Below are 7,335 nucleotides of genomic sequence, written 5' to 3'. Positions count from 1 at the left end.
TCACACATGCAGAGACACCCTCCCATGACCCTCCCAGACATGAATGCGTGTGTGCCCACAGGGCCCTGGTAACTAGCTGCAGCAAGCACGGGGTGTCTCTGCACCCTACCTCTCCCAGCCAGAGGCTTCTGCCTCATCCGGGCCTGGCCGGTAGCGAGGCCCAGGAGCACTACCTCCCGGGTACAGGCTCCTTGAGGATGCCCACCCCACCCTTGGGCAGGAGGAGCTGTGTGAGAAGCTGTCCATGCTGTGACCACGCCTCCTTCATGGCCCCTTGGTGCTAGTGGGGAAGTGGGTGCCAATTAAGGGAGCAGATGGTGGCCCTGTCCACCTCATGAGGCTGTGCTTACAGCCACAGGAGTCAAGGACCTGCGTTTAAGCCCTTGTTTGGCCTTGTTCCTCCAACCAGGCTTGGAGCTCTTTGCCCAGGGCGGGGAGTGGGGAGTTCCTGACCCAGGCTGCCCTACTTCTGCCCTTTCCCAGAGAGGGCGAAGGCCATGGAGCTACTGGGCATCATATTTCCGGTGAGGGCCCGAGCAGTTAGAAGCTGAGTCCAGCTGTCCCAATACTGCCTTGGAGCAGTAGAGAATGAGGGTGTCTTTGGGGCCTGTTTCTGGAGCTCTGGTCTGAACTGAGCTATAGCTCATACAGCTGATTTGCATGGAGATCCCCCACTGGGCTGCTGGGCTGAAGTAGTGGGCCCTGTTAAGGGCTGGGGTCTGGTTGGGGAGGTAGCCCTGTGCCAGATCTTTCTCTATGGCCCAGTTGGCCTCCTGGTGTGTTGAGACCTGTGAGCATCAGGCACGCCTGGGAGGGCAGCTCCACAGGCCAGCCCGAACAGGGTACTTGGGGGAACCCTGTCTTCCAGCCAAGTATCTGGGGAACAAACCCCACAGACTTCAGAGTGCACCTCCAATAGTGCTAGGGTCCTCTCAACAGCTCCAGTGACCATAGGATTCAGTGCACCCATTTTACAGATGGGGACCCCCAGACTCCGGCCACACCACCCCTTCACCAATAGCTTCTTCACTGGTCTCCTTGACTTCAGTTCTCTCTCTTCCTTCCTTGTTCTCAATTAAAACAATTTTTTTAACTTTTAAAATTAGTTTTTATTACATAAGAAGTACATGAAAACATCCTCTTTTTTTTTTTTTTTTTTTTTTTTTTGCAGTACGCGGGCCTCTCACTGTTGTGGTCTCTCCCGTTGTGGAGCACAGGCTCCAGACATGCAGGCTCAGGGACCATGGCTCACAGGCCTAGCCGCTCCGCGGCATGTGGGATCTTCCCGGACCAGGGCACAAACCCGCGTCCCCTGCAACAGCAAGTGGACTCTCAACCACTGCGCCACAAGGGAAGCCCAAAAAACATCCTCATTTTTAAAATGTAATACAGTAAGATTAAATTGAAAGGCTCCCTTGGCCTTGTTCTTCACAAGCTCAGGGTTCACAAGGGTTAGGAGTTTGATATTTCTCTATAAAAGGAGAATAATTATACTTGTGCTACCCAAGCAACAGATTTATTGTATAAAAAAAAAAGAAAGTGCTTTAGGAGAATGTGTGTTTAACACAAATAGATGATTTATCAAATGTCCTGTGAATGTGAAATGGTTGTGTCCCAGTGGTGGTGCTCAGCTGTGCTAATGCCCTGGCCCTGCAGGCAGCCCATCCCATGATGACACTGCCACCAACGCCCTGACTTCCTATCTCTGTCCCCTTATTTTGGCTTCAAGACTCAATCATTTTCTTTTAAAAGCTCACATCTCAAACTATTTTCAGAGTTTATTTTCTTTTTTCTCCCAACCCCCCACAATAAGATTTGGGGTGGGATGGGGACAGGTAGGGACGTGAGGGAAGCCAAGCAGGGCAGGAAATGTCTAGCAGAACACCCCTCCCAGACTGTAGACCCAGGTGCTCCTGCACAGCCTGTGCGTCTGGCAAAGCCTGTGCTCCTGTGGACATGCAGCACCCCCAAACCAGCCATGTCCCCCTCCCCCTCCTCAGTCATTGTAATTGCAGCAGAGGACATGCACTATATGGATATCCCATGGGCTTATCTGTTCCTCTGTTCCTGGATGTCTAGGCTGTTTCCAGTGGGGTGCTATTCCAGACTGCCACAACGGACACCCCTGTGCACGTCTCCTCTGGGGTCTTTCAGAGATGCTGAGAACTGAACTCGCTGAGCTGAGAGGCAGGTGCTAAATCACCCTCCAGGGACTTCCCTGGCGGTCCAGTGGTTAAGATTCCGCACGCCCAATGCAGGAGGCACGGGTTCGATCCCTGGTTGGGGTACAAAGATTCAGCATGCCACACAGTGCAGCCTAAAAAAACAGAAAAAAAAAAATCACCCTCCAAACTCTTGAGCTCACACCCAGGATCAGAAGACTTTGTTGCACTAACAACACTTTGTTGCACTAACACTTTGCCAAAACATCTCCTTTCAATGTGAATTTCTTTCATTACTCATCTTATATGTTACTTATTAATTAATTAATTTATTTATATTGTATATATTTAAGATGTATAACTTTACATCTTAAAGGCAGGATCTGTCTGGTGAGGCCTCTCCTGAAGCAGAGCCCTGACCTCAGCTCCTTCTCCAAGGCCGGGAGACTTGGAGATTGAGGTCAGCGGCCTGCTGGGCCCTCTCCTCCAGGCTGGATCTGAACTACATCCTGGCCCCAGGTTTCTTCCTGACATCTGACAGCAGGGCTGGCTGGAGGTGTAGCTGACATGGTCCCTGCTCAGGCTCAATCTAACTAGGGGGGAACTGCCCCAAAGCAACTCACTTGGAAAAGATTGACCTTTCCTGGACTTCTCACTCTGAATTAACAAATCCCAATCTGTCTCAGCCTTCACTTTCTGCTTCTAGAAAATGGGGCGAAGGAGGACCCAGAATAGGAGATTAAGAAGCAACAGACAGGCAGGTGCTTTGGGCAGTGGGAAGATAGGGTCCGGGTCCTGGGAGCTCAGTGTGGATTCTAGCATCCGCCAGGCCAGGTGCTGGGAGAGGTTGAAGTGTCAAGTTTGGGGCTCTCCTGGGCCTGTCTCAGATGTTTTTCCCAGCCCTCCCTGAGCTCACCATGCCTTTTCTATGCCCACTCCCCCCCCCCCAACCCCGCATCCCACCAAACAGCATTGAGGATCTGCTGGCCAGTAGCCACCAAGAGCTCCAGGGAAATAGAGAGCAAGCCCATTTGATGATGGAAATGCGCTTTCAAAAAAGCCCATTCTTGGGATGCCATGGGCTTGTTTCCCTCTGACCAAAGGAGACCCCACCTTGGAGAGGGTAAGGAGAGGGTAGGGAGAGAGGTAGGAGAGAGGGGCCGGACTGGGCTTTCTGCCTGGCTGCAGTGCTTTGGGGTTATGTTGAGTGTCTGGGTGGATGATCACAGGCAGGTGACTTTTCTCTGAGCTCCTGTGTCATCATCTTTAAAGTAGGCAGAATACTACCTGCCACACAGTGTTGTGGTGAGAATTGAATGAATCCACACATGGACAGACCATCTAGCCAAGGGCTGCACACATGTGAAGTGGACCACAAGCAATCGCTGATCAGACATTGCCCAGTGTTTAGTGGACACCCAATAAATGGTGACTGTTATCACGGCGGCAATAGTTTATGTGCCCACGGCCGTAGGCACCTGTGCACGTCTATAAATCCACGCCTGTTGCCGGGGATCCTCCCGGGATGTGTGTGAATGAGTGTGTGTGTGGTATGTGTTTCCACATGTGGACAACCATGTCTTGCCACAGGTGTGGGTGTGGACCCCCTGGGGTCATTTCTTCTGCAGAGCCAGTGCTCAGAAGGTAACAAGTAGGGGGCAGTCTGAGGAAGGGCTGGTGCTTGGATGGAAAAAGGAGTGGACAGGCTGAGCATGGGCAGAAGACAGGGCAGGAAAAAACAAAGATGAGATTAGTCTATATTGGGTGCAGTGGGTAAGGTCTATTAAGGTCAATCCCTGTCACCCTCTGCACCAGGGCTACCCCTTAGGAGAGGCTTGGGCTGGGCCCCTTCTTCCCAGCAAGGTTGGCTATAGCTAACCTTATGCCCTGCCCCAGCCAGGCAGTCCTGGGGCCTCAGAAAACCCAGAGTCTCGTGGTGACAGGTGGCCCAGCTGACTTGAGGGCATGATGTGGCCTGTCCGATTGTGATCTTCCTCCAAGCCCTCCATGCTGTAAACTGCCACTTACATGTGTATGATCTCATTCACCAGCCAGTGCACTCGACATTCGGTTGAGACCAGAACCAGGAAGATCAATTCCCAGCCAGGCTCCTGAAGGATGGGTTGGATGAAGGGAACGCTAGTGCGCACACACAGGGCCTCTGCCTGCTTCTCTGCAGCACCCCTCCCCCAGAGGCTCCTCATTTCGGAGTGCATCCTGGAGGCTTATTTTTCCTATCGAGAAATAAGTTACAGTCAGTAAAAAGCACTAATCAGGACTGTACAACCCGATGACTCTGATGCAGATGGACACCCATGTAACCATGACCAGAGCAAGGTTCATCACCTCAGAAAATTTCCTGTGTGCCATCCCAGTCTCTAGCACCCACTCAAGAAGTAATTGCTACTCTGACCTCCATCATCAGAAATTAGTTTTGCTGTCCTAGAACATCAAGTAAATGTAGTCATACAGCATGTTCTTTTTTACGTCCAGTTTCTTTTGGTCAGAATGATTTATTTTAGATTTGCCCATGTTGCTGCGCCTAACATTTGTTCATTCATTTTTATCACTGAGTAGTATTCCGTTGTATAAATATACCACAATTTACCTATTCTTCTGTTGACGGGCCTCTGGGTTGTTTCCAGTTTTCAGCTATTATGAATAAAGCTGCTCTGAATATTCTTGTGCAAGTCTCTGTGTGTGGGTGTGTTTTTACTTCTCTTGGGTAAATTTAACCGAAGAGTGGAGAAACTGGATCACAGGGTAAGTGTGTGTTTAATTTTATAGGAAACTGACAATAGCAATGAATGTGAATTCCAATTGTTCTTCATCCTTGGAAGTCCCTCTGTTCCAGACCCTCGGTTGCCTCAAAGAGCCCACCCCATTTCTCATCTGGAAGTGAGCCTGGCTGCTCGAGGGGGCAGGCATCCTCCAGGAACCCAGAGTCCTTCTACAATGGAGGATCTACTGATGTGGGAGACTACAAGTTGGGCACCACAGAAGACCTTTACTTGCATGCTTTTACTTAATCCTCTGGTTGCTGGGGTCCCACCAAGAACAGTGCACAAGACGTTTGCTGTCTGCAGAGAGCCTGCCCCCACCTGCCAAGGCTGCTTCTCCCCAGCAGTGCCTCCTGGCTGCCATAGTAAATCTATCAGAGGACCCAGCACAAAGGTGCTGGGAGGGTCTATAGAGCCTCTCCTCCTTCCCCACCTGCACAGAGGAAAAGCCAGGCCCTGGGAGAGAAGGGACAAGCAGACTCAGGTTTTCTGCTCCCAGCTCAGGAGAAGAAATCAGGCCTCCTTCCTTGGAGAGAGGCCCTTTCTAGGACCCCCTTTCTTTGAACCAACCCTCGGGAGGACTTTACTCAGCTGGAGCACTTCTGGGTTGGCCATTTAATAGATCTGTCTGTGCACCTCAGTCCCACCTGTGCAGGCACACAGCTGGCATCAATGAGAGGAAGCATGCATGAATGATTTAGTCTGGCTCTGCTGCTTGGAAAACTCCTTATCTGAAATATTCACAATCGTGTTCACAGCCCAATCCCAAATCTTTGAGCTGAAAGAACCTCTAGACATCTTTGAGTGCATTGCTCTGCTTTCAACAGCCCAAATGTTACTAGCCAGATTATAAGGATAAAATAATTGATATCAGGAAGTTAAAAGTGACTGTCTCAGGTTTTGTGCTCCAGAACTGACTGAAGACAGTGGAGAACGGAAATTTGAGGATTTAGGAGCAAGACCCAACAGGAATGAAGATCACACATCTCAGGAATTATAAAGTAAGTAATGAGAAAATTAGAATTCAAATGGCTACACTTCATTTTGTACAAAGCTACCGGGTAAAGCAAGGTCCATTGGCATTATCTCTGATTTTGTCTGTATTATGCAGAAATCTCTTTCCTCCCAAATCCACCCAGTGCTGACAAGCAGGGAAACAAGTTGGGGGCCTAGAAGTGGTACCACACATTTGGCTGGAAGCCCCGCCAGGTAACTGTGAGGCTCTTGTTTATCAGGGAGATTAAGCTTCCCTGTTGCTATAACAGGCATCAAACAAACATAATGAATGTCCGTGTTAACATGTTATAGATTCATACCAATATCCTAATAGTTATTGAATGTAAGCTATACCTTAATAAAAAAGGAAAAATGGTAGCATGGGAAGAGGCAGGGAGTGCGATGGAGGGCATGGGACAGGCGGGGACTGTGGTCTCCAGTCATGGCAAGCAGGCAGGGGATGGAGAGAGGACTCCGAGCATCAAAGGGATGGAGGCTGCGCTTGCCCAAGCCCAGCAGGTGGCTTTGGGGAGAGGCTGGGAGGGTCCACTGTCATGTCGCCCTTTACTCTTTCCTCTCCTGGTGGGCTTACCCTGCTAACTCCCTTCCAAGGGCCCAATGGCCAGCTCTCTTCATGAACCTCCCACCTCTGACCCTTTAGGAGGCCATGACAGGCTTGGAGAATGTTCTGTGCCTGAGTTGGCCCTACTCTCTACTCCCTCCTGGCTCCTGGGTGGCAAGTAGCCAAATACAGGAGCCCTTGGCCAGCATAGTGAGCCTTGGTGTCCTGATTCCAAATGCCAGCTCCTCAGCCCCAACTTGACCTCCAGGTCTTGGAAGTGACCTCTCTGGGGTCAAGCCTGAGTGACTGCTTCTTTTTAATGTGGTTTTCAGAACAGGTGGGTAGAGGACCACGGGGAATGAGGACTAAATGTCCCATCAAAGACATACACATCAGATAAAAGTGTGTATGTGTATTTAGGTATTTACATATATATGTATGTGTGTGATATATATATATACTTTTTAATGTGTGTGACTGTTGACGGGACATTTATTATATATATTCAAAATATTTAATACATGTTATATTAACTACATTTTATTATATACTATAAATTATATTTTCATTTACATATTACACATTTCATATCACACGTACATATCTCTATAGATTTAGTATTTCATATTGTTTTATTATATATTTTCATAGATCATATGTTATATTACTAATTAATAATTAGGAATATTTCTAGTACATTATATTTAATATATTACAAAATATATATGCTGTTAACAAAGAGGAATGAAAACACACATCCACAGAAAGACTTACATATGAATGTTCATAACAGCGTTATTCATAATAGCTCTAAATTGGAAAGAACCCAAATGCC

This window comes from Delphinus delphis, chromosome 10 (genome assembly GCF_949987515.2).
Source record: "Delphinus delphis chromosome 10, mDelDel1.2, whole genome shotgun sequence".
Taxonomy (NCBI): domain Eukaryota; kingdom Metazoa; phylum Chordata; class Mammalia; order Artiodactyla; family Delphinidae; genus Delphinus; species Delphinus delphis.
This window is presented reverse-complemented; position numbering follows the sequence as displayed.